Genomic DNA, 19,649 nt, shown 5'->3' on the forward strand with positions numbered 1-19,649 from the left:
AGAGAAGGGTTATCCTGTACATTGTAGGGTATTTACCAATCTCTCTGAACCCTGTCCAACATGTCACATTAGCACCATCACCACCCTCAAGCAGAAAAAATAGTCCCTTGTGAAAATCACTGCCCTGCAGTGTACTATGCCGCTATCATCCTTCAGGAATTCATACGCCATCTGGGACCTTCAATGTCCACTCCAATACTTATCGAATCCTCTGATAAACCCTATGTTAGACACACAGATAGGAGGGAATCCTCAACTGTCTAGGCAAGTCTTTCCAGAAGGGAGCAACCTTTGGGGCAAATCTTCAGGAATTAGGAAGCACCCATACGGCCAGGGCATTCCAAGAAAAAGGAAAACCTTACACCTGAAGTGTGGAATAGCATGGTGTATTCAGAGAACATAAAACCGATCAGAGTAGCTAGAGCTTTTAGTCCACCGGACTAAGTGAAAAAGTCAGAAACACTCAACCAAACTATGGCTAGTCCTCTCAGTCCTAAGCCCCCTGCTCAACTAATTCTGAATCTGAAATGACTTTGGAGAAAACTGAACACGGTTTACAGGTGAGGTGGAGAGTGGTGTTGAATACATATGCACTACTAAATTCAAATCTTAAGGTTTCCACTTAGTAGACCTCCAAATGGAAGATGTTTGTGAATTAGTGCTGTTAATAGAGTCACAATGGGCATGAGTCTCATGAAAATTAGCCCCATGCAATACCTTTCTAAGACTACTAGCTGTCAGATAAGGATGGTGGAATCCAGGGCAGACAATTATTGATATGGCCTGGTGATGATCAAGAAACACATGAAACAGTAAAGGCACAGAGGGAAAGATGGTGAAATAACAAAAAGCCTCTGAACTGAGAGCCAAACCTCAGTTTTAGCCTGGCTCTGCCGCTAAGGATCTGATTCACTGGAATTCCCCTGACTGGTTGCATCATCCATAAGTGGAAAGAATTACAAAAACTTTCTTCAAGGCCTCACGAAAGCCAAATCACCTTGATGGCCCTCAGTTCCCTCCAAGATATTCAATGTAGAGACAAAACAAGACCAGCAATTTGGGCCATGGTGTCCATTAGGGACATCCACCAGGGAAGCTATGCCTTCCTTTTTTGCCCTGAGAAAATGGCCACATGTGTAACTGGTTTAATTTCTAGGCATTCTCAGGACTCTCAGAAGCTAAGGGTATGGCTCCTGGACTACAAGATTTCTAAACTCACTGCCAAATGAAAATCCAGGACCATAATTGCCATGGGTCTGACCAATACAGCTTACATCCAAGTGTGTTTGGGTGGAAAGGTTCACAGAGTGAAGTCATTGGACAATAAAAGAGTGAATTGATCCCAACAGAAGGTACTGAAGGTCTTAGCAGAAGACAAATTGTCCCTCATTAGCCATTACTTCTGCCTTTCCAGAATATCCCTGGATTCCTCCTTACTGCACTGCGTTTCTCCTCCTTTAGAGGTGATTCCACTAAACTCATATGCAGGTATCTGTATCCCCTTTGTTTAAAACCCATTCACTCTTGGGTCCCCCTGTGTATGAACAGAGCAAATGAAAAAACCGCACTCCTTTATTCATACCTTTTTTTTTTCTCTCATGTCTGCTCCTTCCACTTCTTACCCAGGCCCCCGTGTCAGTGATTGCAGGGGATAAAGAAATATCTCTGGAAGAACACCCATCCAACTGACATCTAGCTGATTCTGTGTCACGGAGAAAACCAAAGGAAGAAAAATGTTTATTAAAATCAGTGAAATCTAACAAGGGGGTGAAGATAAGGGGAACATCTGAATTCCAGGGCTCTCCCCATGGAGAGAGGGTGGAAAAACCCAGACCTTCCTGCCTGTATATCATCAGACCCAAGCCTCCTAAGACTGCCAGAAATCAGTGCAAATGTATATGTATTTTCATAGACCCTCATTTCAAATAAAAAGTTTTATATCAAGACAGGGGTTGATCAAAATATGTTCCAACTTTGCTAAACAGAGAATGTATTCTAATGCCTTATAATAATAGAAAGTAAGGCAGCCCCTTTGCCAAACTTGGACAGGGGGGAATTTGCACTGCTGAGGAAATCTGGTCTTCATCAATGTTTCAATATTCAAGGAAGCTGGGGACATATTTCTGTGATTGAAGCAAGTTGCCAGCTGCCAATTCTATGATTTAATTCCCTCTCCCCACCACCCCCTGCTTCTCATTTTAAATAACCACCACAAGCATTTGGTGGGCCATAATAGAGGTTACACTAAAATGAGAAGGAGAAAAATGCAGAAAGGATGAGGAATAGGAAAGAGAGGGGGGAGGGTCAAAGAGAGGAACGGGATTTCAGGAGCCCCAGGAACAGGTGGAAGCAGAATGAGAAAGGGAAGGAGAAAGTACAAAAATATAGGAGCAGCAAGTTCAAAGAACAATGAGGAGACTGTGGGAAAGAGGACAAGCAAGTAGAATAAAAACTACTACAAAGCAGGGGAGTGAGAGAGTCAGAGGTGAAAGAGGTCTTGAGACTATAGGGATCAGTCTCCTTTCAAACGTCAGCCAGGAAGGCTGAAGTAACTTGATCAAGGTCAATGAGCTCACCTTGTGACTCCACTCTTCAGTAGGCGGAACGAGGTGCAGAGGTACGGTGATTAAGAAGGCAAAGATGGGAACATGCATGTGTGTACATGTACATCCAGAATTTGGCTTCTTTAAACACTGATGTTGCCTACTATAAATTTAGTTCTAAAATCTGGCCATCTAATAATCAGTTTCCTGATTCCGGGATCACAGGAGCTACTCAAGAAATGTATCTCAGACCTAGAGGAGACCATGCTCTCCCTCACCAGAAAGTAGTAGAGTCAGAGAAGTTAGAGGGACATCATGATATCACCAAGCCATTGTCTAAACCGAGTGAACTTCAAAGCCCCCTGACTCTGGCTTCCCAGGATGGGTGGTATTCTCCCAGAAGCCACCCCCTGCTAGTCCCCAGCTCCAATTCTGGAATGATAGACAAGCCACCCTCCTTGAGATAAAGGCATTCTGGTTTAGGTACTAATTATTGGTCCTCACTCTACCATTTTACTCCATAGTATTACAGCAATGTCAATAGTTTGATAATGGTATTGTTTTTTTGTTTTTTTTTTTTTTTTTTCTGAATGAATGTATGTTTGTATTTCTTTTTTTTTTTTTTTTTTTTTTTTTATTGTTGCTTACATTGTATTATGTAGTACAGTTTTATAGGCGCTGGGGATTCCCCCCACCCCTCCCATAACCCTCCCCCCATGGTGGATTCCTCCACCTTGTTGCATAACCATAGTTCAAGTTCAGTTGAGATTCATTGCTTGCAAACACATGCCTAGCATAAAGTTCAGCGTCTTATTGTCCAGATAAGTTCAGTGGCCTCTTGGGGAGACCTTCTATGGTCTGAAGATAGGTCTAACAGAGTAGAGATCCGGTCAGTTAAAAGCCCCAACAAGGCCTCAGTGTCAATATACAACATTATGGAATTAATTGACATAGTAATGGGTAGACAATATGTTAAAAATAATGCAAGTTCCATTCTTCGAAACATCTGGGTTGAGACAGTATCAATGACAGGTTCTGAAAATAACCAACAACCAAACAAAAAATTACAGGTTAAATCAAGGCAAACATGTGGTATCTAATCTTTTGGGATTCACTCATTTCCCTTAGCATTATAGTTTCCAGTTGTGCCCATTTAGCCACAAAGAACTGCATTTTGTTTTTTTTAATAGCTGAGTAGTATTCCATGGAGTAGATGAACCAAAGCTTTCTTATCCAATCTTCTGCTGATGGGCATTTCGGTTGCTTCCATGTTTTTGCAATTACTGATTGTGCTGCAATGAACATAGGGATGCATGTTGGTTTGTCGTAAAACAGGTGTTTTGGATATATTCCTAGGAGTGCTATTGCTGGGTCATATGGTATGCAGATTTTGAGTTGTTTGAGTGTTCTCCAGACTGATTTCCATAAAGGCTGTACCAATTTGCAGCTCCACCAGCAGTGGAGTAGGGTTCCCTTTTCCCCGCATCCTCGCCAGCAAGCGTCGTTGGTGTTCTTGTTTATGTGGGCCAATCTTACTGGTGTTAGGTGGTACCTCATCGATGTTTTAATTTGGATTTCCCTTATTGCTAGGGAGCTGGAACATTTTTTCATATGTTTGTTTGCCATTTGGACTTGTTCCTTTGTGAAATGTTTGCCCATTTCCCGTGCCCATTTCTTGAGTGGTTTGTTTGTTTTGGTTTTTTGGTTGTTTTGAAGTTCTTTGTATATCCTGGAAATTAGCCCCCTATCGCCTATATCGTGTGCAAAGATCTTCTCCCAATCTGTGGGTTGCTTTTTTACTTTGTTGATTGTTTCCCTTGCTGTACAGAAGCTTCTTAGTTTGATGAGGTCCCATTTGTTTATTCTGTTCTCAACTGCTATTGCTTTTGGTGTCCTTCTTAGAAAGTCGGAACCTACTCCTAGGTCTTGCAGGGTATTTCCTACATTTTCCTGCAAGAGTTTGAAGGTTTCTGGATGTAGGTTTAGGTCTTTTATCCATGTAGATTGGATCTTAGTGTATGGTGATAGATGTGGGTCTATCTTTTTGTTTCTACAGGCTATCAGCCAGTTGTCCCAACAACATTTACTAAAGAGGCCTTCCCACTTGCTTGAGTTGTCATTGGTCTTTTTGTCAAAGATTAATTGGCTGTATTTGTGTGGGTTCCCTTTTGGTGCTTCTATTCTATTCCATTGATCTTCCTTTCTGTCTTTGTGCCAGTACCAGGCTGTTTTGATAACCACTGCTCTATAGTATGTCCAGAGGTCCGGGATTGTGATTCCCCCTGCTAACTTCTTATTTTTCAGGATGGTTCTAGCTATTCGTGGTTTTTTGTGTTTCCAGATGAACTCTTGAATCATTGTATCCAGTTCCGTGAAGAATGTTTTGGGCAATTTGATTGGAATTGCGTTGAAAATGTATATTGCTTGTGGTAGTATAGACATTTTAATGATATTGATTTTGCCTATCCAGGAGCACGGGATGTTATTCCATCTTTTGAGGTTTTGTTCAATTTCCTTTTTAAATAGTTTGTAGTTTTCTTCGAATAGGTCTCCTACGCTTTTGGTTAAATTTATTCCCAAATACTTCATACTTCTCTCTGTTATTTTGAATGGTATCCTGTTGGTTAGATCTTCTTCCATCTTGGTGTTATTTGCGTACACTATGGCTGTTGATTTTCGTTCGTTAATTTTGTACCCCGCCACTCTGCCAAACTCTCGTATAAGTTCTAGCAGTTTCTGTATTGAGTCTCCTGGTTTTTCTATGTACAGGATTATGTCATCTGCATATAGTGAAAGCTTGACTTCTTCGTTTCCTATACGTATGCCTTTGATTTCTTTTTCTTGTCTTATGGCCTCTGCAAGTACCTCTAGGACTATGTTGAATAGCAGTGGTGATAGCGGGCACCCTTGTCTTGTTCCAGATCGCAGTGGGAAGGGTTCTAGCTTTTCTCCATTCAGTATGATACTGGCATTGGGTTTTTCATAAATTGCTTTGATTATGTTGTGGATTTTCCCATCTATGCCTACTTTGGCTAGAGTTTTTAGCATGAAGAGGTGTTGGATTTTGTCGAAAGCTTTTTCTGCATCTATTGAAACTATTATGTGGTTCTTGTTTTGCAGTTTTTGGATGTGGTTTATAACATTTATGGATTTCCGAATGTTGAACCATCCCTGCATTCCAGGGATGAATCCTACTTGATCCGGATGAATGATCTGTCTGATGATTTTTTGAATTCTATTGGCTAGGATTTTGTTGAGAATTTTAGCATCAATGTTCATCAGAGAAATAGGTCTGTAGTTTTCCTTCTCTGATGGTTCTCTGTCCGGTTTTGGGATTAAGGTGATGTTAGCTTCATAGAATGAGTTTGGGAGGGTTGCTTCCTCCTCTATTGTTTTGAAGAGCTTGTAGAGGATTGGGGTTAGTTCTGTTCGGAATGTTTTGTAGAATTCTGTAGTGAAGCCGTCTGGGCCTGGGCTTTTTTTCGTTGGGAGATCTTTGATGACTGTTTCAATCTCTGCCTCGGTTATGGGTTTATTTAATTCTGCAGTTGCCTCCGGACTGAGTTTTGGTAAGTGGTGGGAGTCCAAGAACTTTTCTATTTCTTGGTGGTCCTCAAATTTGTGGGAGTACAGTTCTTTGTAGTAATTTCTAATTATTTTCTTAATGATTGCAGTGTCTGTTGTTATGTTGCCTTTTTCATCTTTAATGCTATTGATTCTCACTTTCTCTTGTTTTTTTTTGGTCAATCGGGCCAGTGGAGTGTCTATTTTGTTTATTTTCTCAAAAAACCAACTTTTTGATTTGTTGATTTTATGTATAGTTTTTTTGATTTCTATTTGGTTTATCTCCTCCCTTGTTTTGATGATTTCTTGTTTCCTATTGTGTGTGGGACTCTTCTGCTGCTGTTTTTCCAGATCCTGGAGGTGTGAGGTTAGTTCCTGTATTTGGCGTCTTTCTTGGGCCTTGACATGGGCTCCGATTGCGATGAATCTACCTCGTAGCACTGCTTTGGCGGTGTCCCACAAGTTTTGGAATGTTGTATCAGAGTTTTCATTGGTTTCCATAAATTTTTTGATCTCATCTTTAATTTCTTCTCTGACCCATTGTTCGTTTAATAGCATGTTGTTCAATTTCCAAGAGTGCCTATACTTCCTGGGGAGTTTTGAGTTGTTGATTTCCAGTTTCATCCCATGGTGGTCTGAGAGGGTACATGGTATGATACTAATGTTTTGGAAGTTGTTTAGATTCGCTTTATGTCCTATCATGTGGTCGATTCTGGAGAAGGTGCCATGCACCGCTGAGAAGAAGGTATAGTCTGTGGACTTAGGATAAAAAGTTCTATATATGTCTACTAAGTCCAGTTGTTCTATTGTTTGTGTGAGCTCTGTTGTTTCTTTGTTGAGTTTTTGTTTCGTAGACCGGTCCATTGTTGTTAGAGGTGTGTTGAGATCGCCTACAAGAATTGTGCGGGTGTCTATGTCTTCCCTTAAGTCTGTAAGTAATTGCTTTACGTAAGTAGGTGCATTAAGATTCGGTGCATAAACATTAATGATGGTGATTGCTTCTTGATGGATCATTCCTTTCACCAGTATAAAATGGCCTTCCCTGTCTCTTTTGATGTTGGTTAGAATGAAATCTATCTCGTCTGAAATTAGGATAGCTACCCCAGCTTTTTTTTCTCGTCTATTGGCGTGAAATATCTTTTTCCATCCCTTCACTTTCAGTTTCTTTGCATCCTTTCTGGTTAGATGCGTTTCTTGTAGGCAACAGATGGTTGGGTCTTGTTTGATGATCCATTCTATTAATCTCTGTCTTTTGATTGGTGAATTTAGACCATTTGTGTTGAGAGTTAAAATTGAGAGGTTGCAATTTTGCCCTGCCATGTGATTGTGTTGTGTGTGTGTTGTTGCCTATGTAATTGTCTTGTTGGTGCGGCCTTTAGTTTGGAGACCTTCTTATTTGCCAACTTTGTTTGTGATTTGCCTCCTTTTTGTCCGGGACTAGCGCATTTCTAAGGAGACTTTGCAGAGCTGGTTTTGTGTAGACATATTCTTCTAGTTTTTCTTTGCTATTGAAGTATCTGATTTCGTTCTCATATACAAATGAGATCTTTGCTGGGTAGATTATTTTTGGTTGACAGTTGTTTTGTTTCAGGACTTGGAAGATCTTTGTCCATTCTCTCCTTGCTTGTAGTGTCTCTTCGGAGAAGTCAGCAGTGATTCTGATGGGTTTTCCCCTGTATGTGATCTTTTCTCTACTTCGTACTTGTCTCAGGATTCCTTCTTTGTCTTCATTGGAGTAGAACTTGAGCACCGTGTGTCTGGGTGAAGATCTCTTTGGATCATGTCTGTTGGGAGTTCTCTGTCCATCCTGTATGCGGGGTGGATTCGTGTTCCAAGTGTTTTGGAAGTTTTCCTGTATAATTTCATCGAGCACTGCTTGCATCCCAGATTCTCTTTCTACTCCCTCGGGGAGGCCGATGATCCGAATATTCAATTTTCTAAGGTAATCCTTCATCTCTTGCATCATTTTATTAGTTTTGCTGAGGTTTGTCTCCAGCTGTTTAATTCGCTGGGCACTTTCATTTTGTGTGTCTTCTGTTTCAGAGATCCTTTCCTCTGCCGCATTTATTCTGTTGATGAGGCTTTCAATCTTATTATCTTGGGCATCCAGTTTGGTTTTGATTTGTTGTATTTCGGTGATTATGCGGTTCTGGAAGTCTTCCAGCTTTGTGTCCACGTCTCTGAGAGATTTTAGCATTATTTTCATCAATTCCTTTGTTGGTAACACTTCCATGTCTTCATCTCGTATCGTCGATATTGATAATGGCTTTTGGCCCTTGTTTGGTGGGGTGCTGGCTCTTTCATCTGGAGCACAACTCTTTCTGGTGGTTTTTCCCATTGCGTTGGTGTATTCTGGTGAGGCAAATGGACCCGTGTGTTGAGGGGCTGTCAGGTGCTTTCCTGTAGAGATTGGAGCCTGTAGGCGTGGTGTTGCCGGGCGTGGTAATTTTCAAGGCACCGTTGGTGCGTTCTCAGGGCCCGGGGCTGTAGAGCACCACCTTGGGGGCCCAGTGGATTCCAGGCACACTCTGGGCACCTCTTCTACAGGTGTGACACCCCAGGGCGTGGCGGGATGGAGGCGCTCTCTGGGTGTGCTCCCTTCACGGGAATCCGCAGTGCGTAGAAGGTTTTATGTGCTTTCTCCCTGCGTTCTCCGTGTCAGGGACTGCAGGGTTTTTCAGAGCCCACCTGGTGCGTCTCCCACACACGGGACTGTGGGTGAGGCACTTTGCAGGCGTGGCTCTTGTGCAGTGAATCCACCACTCGTGGTGTGTGGGTGTTCAGAGCCCCTGCTCCCGTGTGGCTCCCCCACTCAGGCCCTTAGCGGAGGAGTGGCCCAGGCGCCCTGTTATAATGACTTCACGGCGGCAGGTTCGCACCGTGTCAGTTTGTTGCAGGAGTTCCCCTGACACCTGACACCTGCGCTACGGAGGTGCTGCTGCTGCAGGCGGGGCGCCCAGCCCGCTCGGTGCGGCAGAGTCCTGGTGGTTTCAAGCACTCACCAGGCAGGATGTGGGGGACTCCAGACCCTCGCCAGCTACCTCTGCGCACCGAGCCGCACTGGTCCCCTCAGCGCAGGGACATCCGATGCGCCTTCCCGGGGCCCCCTCAGCCACCAACACAACACCACTGTGCCTAGTTCCACACAGACCCAACAGTTTCGGCCGTCTGCTCCGCGTTCTGAGGCTGGGGCCTCAGCGGGGGGCAAGAAATGCGGAGGCTGCCACGTCAACCCCCAGCTCACCAAACGTCCGGCCGCTGCAGTCTGCCTCCACCGCTGCCGAAGGCCTCCCGCCGGTGACGATCCCCCTGATCTCCCCGCCTCCGAGCTGGCCGCGTCTCCCGTCCGGCCGTTTTCAAAAGTGACTCAGCAGGTCTGGAGTGGGATGTCGGTTTCTCTGCCTTTGCCCTGCTCCGTTCTCGTTGTTCTTCCGAGTTGTGTGGATCTTTTTGGCTCCACACTGTCCCAGGGAGCTTCACGGACCTCTCCCTGCGGTTCCCTGCTGTTCCTCTTTGCTGCTTCTGTAGCTTTCTATCCCTCTCTCACTAGACTCTCCCTCACAGCCCTCCTCCTACGTCGGCCATCTTCGCTCTATCCTGATAATGGTATTGTGATGATGTAATATATTAATGTTAGGGAGAAAGCATAACAAATATTTATCTATACTATTTTTACAACTTCACTAAAATTATTTTTTAAGATGATAAATCTTCAAATGAACATAATGGCCAACTTTGAATTTAGAAATCCATCAGCAGCCAGGTTCCCAGTCCCTGTACAATATCCCATTTGTCTTCTACCCCCTGCCCTACTTGCTTTCCCTCCAATAAAGAGATCTATGCATTCACATGTGATCACCTTGGCTGCTCATGTAGGCTACCCACAAGCTGCAGATCCTATAAATAGCTTCTTAGCTATCCCTGTGGTATGGAAGTGTCTACACTGACAGTGTGGCCCACTCATGGGAGAACAGACTCAGGGAATGCTCAAGTCCACATGGGCAGAAAATTTCATATCAGGTCCCAGGAGAAGCAGCCACACACCATGAGCTCCAGGGAGGCAAATCCCCTAGTCTCACTCCTGGGAAGGCAGATGAGAAACCATCACACAAGTAATGTCCAGGTGACATTTAATCTTTGTGGTTTAACAGAATTTAAACATTATCTTTTGGTGGGAATGTAAACTAGTATGATCTTTAAGGAATACAAGAAGAATTTTTCAGAAATCTGAAAGCAGAGCTTCTAGCCACCCTACTCCTGGGAATTTTTCAAATGAAGAAAAATTAGCACCTAAGAGGTTATCTGAACCCCTATATCTCAAAATATCTAAGATATGGAATCAACTGTTAACTGATGACTCGATTTAAAAAATGTAGTGTATCTATACATGGTATAACAGTACTCAGCCATTAAAAAAGAATGAAATCTTATCTTTTGCAAGTAAATGAATACAATTGAAAATTATTGTGCTTAGTGAAATAAATCGGCCCCAAAGACAAATTTCATATATTTTCACTGATCTGTGATAACTAATACACAAAGTATAAAGGAGTATAATCTATATGAGTGAGATTGACATTCTGGAATTTGAATGTTATCTATACTCTCGAGGAATAGTTTTCTTTTTTTTTTTTACCTTATTTTCTACTTGTTTTGTGTTGATATCTTAACCTAATGGAGTATTAAGCCAGTGACCATAAAGTGAAATGAAGATATTCTGTAGAAGTTAGAAAAATGAAATAAGGAAGAAGAAAATGAAATAAGGAAGGGTAGGTGGGAAATGCAGACAGGAGGAAGAATAGGGTGGAAAGTTCCACTCTGCTCCTAAGTCTGCATTCTCAAATACATGAGGTTTGTTTACTTTATATACATAAACTTTAAAAGCAAGTGAAACAACCAAAGAAAGAACTTAAGTGTTATGAGAGGATGCCCATTCCTGGGTATATCCTCAGCACCTCGGGGGCACGTGCAGGCATCCACAAAACTTAAATGTGTTAGGTAAACAAAACAACATGACTCATCTCTAGAAAGTCAAAACTGGAAGTGAACTTAGCAGCACTCTCTTTGGTAAACTTCTTTTGTAAAGGGACAAATAATACAGATTTTAACTTGAAAGGCTCCTTACATCTGCCACAATGGTTTAACTCTGCAGTGTCTCAAGTAAAGGCTGCCACAGATGATAGGTAAATGGCATGACTGAGTTCTAATAAAATTTCATGATTTGTACCAATAAGCACAGTTTGCAGACTACCTCTTTAGTCTCATACCCTCATTTAATATATAAGGACCAGAGAGTTGATATGGCATTTCCAGGACCACAAAACTGGTTAGCTAAACTAAATATTAATATAATCTAAATTTGGGGGGACAAAAAATGGAACTGCATGTTCTAGAGATCTGGGATATTTTCACCGAGCTGAAGGGAGCTCAAATCAGGCTGACAGACTCAATATAGTTAAAAGTTCAGTAAGAAGGCAGGTTGATTTGAACAAGAACACAAACCTGATAGCTGATTATGTTGTCACTGGTGGGTTTAGATTCTGTTTATGCCTCACTGAACCTGAAGAGAAGCAGGTGGGCAGGACAGGGTGCAAACCACATTCCACTAGAGCAGTCATGTCCAAGATCAATCCAACATTGTCTCCTGGTGGGTGGAGGAGGAGGGAGTTTAAGAACTTTAGTCCCTGGGTGAACAACACATGCCACAGAAGCTGCCAGTTTGACACATGTCAGAGCACAGCAGGGTCAACTATCAAAGATTCAACCAAAGGGTCAGCATCTGGTCAGAATCCTTCCAAACACACCCCACCCATATTTCTATCACAGAGAATACACAGTCTCATGGAACCCCCAACGCCACTGTAAGATCATTCCATCCACTCTCTTTACAAATAAAGAAACTCAGTTACAGGGAGAAGAATCATGGTCACAAAGGCAGGAGTGCTCTGCTGGTTCTACACCTTGAACCTGGTCCCTGATTCTCTATAGATGCTCCTCCAGTGTCTGGCCAGAGCTCCTGCTCCTACCCCATCCCAGGGCAGGCGCCCCAAGCATTCTTCCCTAGACAGACACACAGGCTCCTTGAAGACTTTTCACCAGAATGACTCCATCTCCCATTAGGTCATAAGTACCTTGAGGTGAAGAACGAGTTATTTGCCCTCTGAGTCATTGTGACGTCAGTCTCTGCTCAGTGTTATGGAGGTCAGTCCTGCACTTCTCAGACCCACCACCCATCACCCTTTCAGGAGCATCCACAGGTTCACTCCACTCCCACGCACAGGACACCATGCTTTTACTGATTCCACATCAACACTAAAGCTCCAGCAGATGCCTTGCTTAATGCTATTTGTGTTCAAGACTGTGTCCTACCATTAGATTGAGAATTAAGATAGAAAATGGGTCTCATTTGTCTTCACTCCTGGCCCTGTGTCTGGCAAAAGAACAGGTGTTATTAACTGATGCTTAAACTGCTACAGCTTCCTGAGAGCCAAGAGAGCATAGCTGAGAGATTAGGAGATGAATTATGTTGACTAAAAACAGCAATCCTGAGTTCAAATTCTGACTCACACACTTAATTGCTTGGTGACCATGAAAAAGTTATTTAATCTCTCTGAGGGCTTAGCTTCCTCATGTGAGCTGTTGTCAGAATCAAATGAGACAATGCCCTTGAAGCTTCTGGCAAAGCACTCAGCATTCAGTAAACACTCAATAAATGTAGAAGGGCAAGAACAGGCTGCCAATATCATGCTTCAGGCTGTGGTTAGAATACTTAACTCACACTCAAGAGCTTCTCACATTTTCTTTTCTTTAGGTACACAGAGAGACTAAGTAGAGATAAACCTATCCATATGACCAGAAAAACTAGAAAGTCAGCCCCTACCCATCTCCTGAAAGAAATATCCCAGAGTACATTCCTCTTTTGTCTTCCCCTGCAGCCATTCTCCTGTACACCCAGCCAGCAGCCAGACCATAAGGCTTGCCTCAGTCCACCCAGGCCAGCACAATGCCCCAAACACTTTCCAGAGAGTCAACACTCAGTATTTCCAGCAAGGCCTTCCTATCTCAGGCTGGCCAGTCATGATGCTGAGATACAATGTGGAGTGCACAGAGAAGAATGGGTTGTTTTCAAGAGATCAACACATCAGCACTTACTGAAACACTTAGACAGCTAATCAACAGCAGTCTGCAAGCACCAGAAGAGCAACAAGGCCTGACAGATGGAGGGAGGATGGCAGTTACAGAGAAGGAAGGCTTGCAACAGATGGCCCTTCACCTGCAGGGTCTAGTAAGAAGGTCGAGGCAAAAGTTATGTCACCTCAAATCTGAACCAAATTAGTCCCAACCACAATTAAAAACACAACATGCAGAAGGGCTAGTAAGATAAGTGGTAAGATCCAATCAGATTCAAACCACAAAACAAAACAAAAAAAAAAATTAAAGCGAATAAAATCTGAGCAAATTAAATTTACATAGATGAAAAGAATTTAACCTGACAAAGAACATTTCTGAAATGCAAAAAATCAAAAGGTTATACATATTACTGAGCACTGACTTACAGGGAATAGTTCTGAAAATATGAAAAGAGCCATGTGCTGGGAAAGTTGACCTTTCTCATCTACCGGGGGGGCAGGATGGGGAAAACTTGATTTGCAGCACTTGCTGAATTCCATGGCATGAACATTTCTACTTTAGCCAGTTTCAAGCTACCAACACAAATGTCATTGAACTCACGTAGGAAAAAGTTTAACATCAGTTCTTGCAAAATCAGTACAAGCCATACCCCAGCACACCAGTGGAAGGAAGCTGAGTTCGATGAGCACAAAGAGAAACAAAAACACAGCCAGCATGCAGCCTCAAAGTGGGTCATCAGGAATCAGAAGAAAGAGCTGAGAGATCAAGAATTTTCCAAAGGCCTACTCCCAAAAATCACCACCAGGCCTAAGGTCAGAACCAGATTCCAATACCCAGTTCTAGCTAGAAAATTCCCTTGATCTCACCTAGGCTTCACTTTCTTCAAACGTGGTTTTGGGCAAATAATACCAACGTGTGGAGATGCCAGGACTGAAAAGGATAACAAACATGAAACTCAGCATTGTGACAGCACTTAGGTGGACCTAAGCGAAGACTCCATCCTCTTCCAGTAATTCCTCCCTACTCCTTCTTTTGGGTCCCATGAGAACTTGGTAAATATGTTAGTTTATTGTAAACATCTGTTTTCTGGAACAAGTTCTAATGTAAAATATTCTATCCCATTATACTCACAGGAATCAGTCATTTCATAGGGTCCTAATTTAGGACCTCAGAAAATGTGTTCAGCATAACATTGGTCACATTGCAAAAAAAACACTTGATATGGCTATCTCTTTCCCTAAAGGCTAAGAGCCCTTGAGGGCAAGGACATAAGTTATGTTTACCTTTATTCCCAGATCATAGCCAAGTACCCAGAATAGAGTAGGCTCCAATTAGATACAAATTGAGGAATGAATGAATGAATGAGCCATTTTGCTCTTTTCACAGGATGTTAGTGGAAAGAGATGACATTTTGAAGTCAGACAACAGGTTTGAACCCTAGCTCTGTTTGATATTGACCATGTTACTACATAAAATTAAGTAGGTATAAAATGCAAAATGATGGCTGACTCAGACAGTTTTGAAAATAATATAAAAAACATTATGCATGAAGTTTTTGTAAACTGTACTATATTTTATATAAAGTGAACAAATCCTAAGTACTTAGCTCAATTACTTTGTTTACACTCATGTAGCCAGCACCACCACCAAAAAAAGGGACCAATTCCACTCATCTCCAGAAAGTTCCTCAGGTAATTTTTAAGCACAATTGCAAAGTGTTTGACACCCCTTCCTTTGAGAAGTAAGAGCTATATCTGTGCTCTCTGATCCTAAGAAGGACTGTGACTGCCTTGATCAACAAAATGTAGCAGGAGTGACACTGTGGGAGTCCCAAGGTTAAAGGCTATGTTGGCTTTGTTCTATATTCTGGAACTTTCCTTCTTGGTGCCTTGATCTCCAGATAACAACCATGACCACCTCTGACCATCTCTTTGAGGAGTCCACATGTAGGTGTTGCAGCCGAGGGCCCCAGCAGAGCCCAGGCTTCCAGGCAGTCTCCACAAGGTGCCAGAGACATTAGGAAAGCCACCTGTAACTTTGAGATCAACTAATTTGTCAGTGCCATGTGGACAAAGAAGATCATTCAATTGAGTCCTTTCTGGATTCATGACTTACAAAGCCATTGGATAGAGTGGATTGATTGTTGTTGTGGTCATAAATTTTTCCTGTAATAATCCTAATTTTATGTTCATCATAGATTAATTTTGCCTACCCTCAAAATTCACATAAACAGTATCATTTAATCTGAACTTTTTATAACTGGTATCTTCCACTCAATATACTGTTTGCTGCTTGTATCACTAGTGAACTTTTTTTGTTAAATAGCATTTCATGTTATGAATATACTACAGTTTTTATCTGATCTATCGGTAGACATTGTGGTTGCTTCCAGTTTGGCCCTTTTATAAATGAACTTGCTTTTCCAATAAAGTCTTTCTTAAACATTTTCCTTTCTCTTGGATATATTATTAGGAGTAGAACTGTTGAATCATGGTTGATACTTACCAGAAAATGCCAAACAGTTGTCCAAACTGACTCCAGCACTTTAAGCTCTAAGTACCATGGTTTGAGAGTTCCGGATGCTCCACACCTTAACAAACACTTTGTATTATGAGTCATTTTCATTTTAGCCGTCCTGAAGCATATGCAACAAAAGCTCTATTAGTTTAATCTGCATCTCCCTAATGACTAATGATATGTAGTGTCTTGTTTACCATTGAGTATCATTGTGAATTTCCTGCTTAGTTTTAACTGAGCTCTTTGTCTTGTTATTCATGAAAAGTTATGAAAGTTCCTTGTTCATACTCGTTTTCTAGTGAATAATTCCTCTATACCCTAGTAGTCTTTTTACATTTTTAATTGTATCTCATTGTGAAAAACATATATATGTTATGCATTTTTGATGAAATCCACATCATCAAATTTTCTTTAAAGATTTTGGCAACCCAGCAGTTACAAAATATTCCCCTATGTTTTCTAATAAATGTTTTTATTGATTTAAATTCCACATTTGGGCCTGCAATTTATTTCAAATTAATTTGTTCTGTGAGATCCAGGGTTTTTCTTTTTATCTCCTACACAGGTATTCCAATGCTTCATTATGACTTACTGAAGATTTTTCGTTCCCCCACTGAACTATACTGCGGCTTTGCTGAAAAACAAGTGACAATACACAGATTATTTTACAAACTACACCTTTCCAAAATTGATCTAGCTAGCTAGGTACCTGAAATTTCCTCATCTGAGATAAATGTCTTCATAACTTGCATGATTTCAATCTTTAGAATCCCAAGCATCTACATGTAATGTAACAAATAAAACCCTGTTTGCAATTTATACCTTCAGGTCCTGGAGTTTTAGAGATCAACACTCTCTGAGGGCCTTCTTTTTGCAGATACAAGGCTTTGAGTGTATCTGCTCCTGCCTTTACACACTTCACAGCTGAGATGCAAGTCTAACCAAATTTGAGACCACCTTCACTGACCCGACCTCCTACGAAGAACCCTGGAACCCAGAGTGGAAATTTTGAAAAATGCCCCTGCTCTGGTAATTACAGGAGTGTTGAAACAGTCTATCCTTTCTTTCCCAGGTGACCTTGACCAACATGAGCCCTAAATGTTTCTCCATTGTTGAGAAGGATTAAAGATGGCCTCACCCCTGAGATAATTCATATAGTGCTTAACTCAAATTTAAAACCTGATAAGTGCAGAATTCGATGATTCATTCCTCCAAGGGTCAAGATGAGGTTGAAATCACAAGGTCACAGAATCTCAGGGTTGGACTGAAATCTCAAATTGGACATCAGAGACTAACAAGAATGGCCAGCAGGACTTGTTTTTAGAAACACCGATTTGGGTATTCTGGTTTTTTTGTTCTGTGATGAGACCTGAGATTCTATATTTGGAACAACATTCCTGGGTAGTCTGTGACCAGCCAATTTTAGTTAGAGACCACTAACTTCTGGCACAAACTCAAAAGGGGAAGAGTGGGAACATGCCTAAAATTGTCCAAGAAATGCAGTTGTTATACATGTGTAATTGATTAATCAGACAAAAATTATTGAATTTTTCAAATTCTTTCCAAGAGAAACAACTAATTTAGAACAAACTGAGGGAGCAAAGAGTGTGAGAGAGGACACGGCTGGCTGGAAATTCCTTTAGGTGGCTAGAGACTCAGTTCAACAATTTCACAATTTTACCTGGGACCAGCCCCTGCTTGATACCCAAAGCTAATTTATTAAAATTAGTGATAGTTTAAAATGATAAGTTTGAGTCAATGCAAATTCTAACATGAATAAAAGAAAATCATAGCCAAAAGCCAATTTGTGCAGAAGAAAAGGCAAGTGGATATGGCAAGGTCCCAGGGTTTTAAAAGAAAATGACTTTAAGAAACAGTAGCAAATCGCAAATTGACTGAGACACGGTGACCCAGCTTACAGAGTTGAAGGTGTTGCTTCACCCAACAACAAGGAGGACATTCGGTTAGCCACTTCCGCTCCTTGGGCCACTACATGTTGCCCGTGGTCATTGGTCATTAAACACTATAACCATGACCTATGGTTCCTTGAATACTGGATGAAATTTTTGGCTTACTGTACTTACTGATATTAGGGAGCTCTCTTAGGTCACTAAAAACAATGCCTTCTCCTCATATCCATCATGCCTTTCAGAATGGGGCTTCAGGCAAGATCTCCAACTCTGGTTTGGCACAGAACAGAGGATGAGGAGAAAGAAAGATCAGCATGCTGCCCAGCACAACTGCCCTCCATACCTGATAAGCAGACACCACAAAATCACTAGCGGGGATCCCTTCCCATCCCAGCCTCACTCCCCATCAGCATCTCCTTACCTAGGCTGAGAACATAGCCACTTGATCATCAAGAACCATTCTGAACGTTGACCACATTTTGATTTTTGCTTGTTTGTTTGTGGTTTGTTTAGTGTTTTCCCTAGTTTGCACTTCACATGTCAGTCTGACTACTGCTGTGGCTGCCTAGCTAAGTCTCCTAACTCTGTCACCACTATGAAAATTGGCAAGACTGTCTTGTTCAGCTGAAACGTTTGAGAATTCTTGACTCTTCCTTTCTGTAGAAAATATGCCACTTGGGGTCTGTGCTGTGGTATAGTGAGTTAAGCCTTTGCCTGAAACATCCCATAGATGTTTTGGTTCAAATTTCAGCTGCTCCACCTCTGATCTGCTAATGTACCTGGAAAAGCACAGAAGGATGGCCCAAGTGCTTGGGACACCCACACCCACATGGAGGACCTCAAAGAAGCTTCTGGCTTAAGACCAACCCAGCTCCAGCTGTTGCAGCCATTCAGAAATTAATCAGTAAGTATCTCTCTCTCTCTCTCTCTCTCTCTCTCTCTCTCTCTCTCTCTCTCTCTCTCTTTCTCTCTCCCGATAGATAGATAGATAGATAGATAGATAGATAGATAGATAGATAGATAGACAGATAGATAGATAGATAGATAGGGGGAGGAAAATATGCCATCATCTTGCAAGACTGCAAGTAAAGCTGACATAAAATACATATTAATGACCATGGTTATGATGATGTGAATGATCAGTTTAGTCCAACATCTCAAAATAATCATTCTCTAGACACTGTTTTACCCTTGAAAACATTATTCTTTCCCTGGGTCAAGTCCACTGTCATATTTACTTGGCAGGACAGTTTCACATTTTGCCTCTAAGTCATCAATGTGACTAACCTAAGAAGACCTGAAATGTTACCTAAACCTACTTCCCAATGCCTGGCACAATGTAGATATATACATTTTGTGCAATGAATATTCAAGTTCAAGGTGATGACAATTTTCTGGGCATATCAATGCAACATAATTTTAGAAGACACTATGATCTAGCAGAATTTAACCTAAACAAAAATAGGCAAGAAACAAAACCAAGAACACACGTCTAGTAGGCATCTAGCACATGTATCCCTTAAGGATAGAGTCAAGAATATTTTTGTTTCATTCTGCTTCTTTTGTGTATTGTGTAACCGTATTTCCTCCTTTTGGAAAAAGGAGAAACATCTTCTAATAAACATCCCATCAGAATCTTTGAGCTAAAACCAATTCATAGACCAGAAATGTACATAGGACCCTTCACATTGTGCTACCCATTACCTGCAAATGTCCACATCTTCTCAAATATTCTTCTTTTCCCATATTTGAGGGATACACACCCCCCACCAATTCCCTTTTAATAGAACTGTGTCCAGTGTGTTCCTGAATGTCAAAACCTTAAGTCCACTCCTGAGACCTACAAACTCCTAAGTTCCTCTTCCCCTACATGAGAGAAGTCAATAAACCATCAGGAAAGCAGGCACTCACTGGGCACCAAGTGTGAGCACCGTGTATCTGCCACTTTTCAAGACAAGAATCTAACCAGCCATTTCATCCCTGA

Source organism: Ochotona curzoniae, unplaced genomic scaffold, assembly GCF_017591425.1.
Source record: "Ochotona curzoniae isolate NIBS_2020 unplaced genomic scaffold, NIBS_Ocur_1.0 contig_4514, whole genome shotgun sequence".
Taxonomy (NCBI): Eukaryota; Metazoa; Chordata; class Mammalia; order Lagomorpha; family Ochotonidae; genus Ochotona; species Ochotona curzoniae.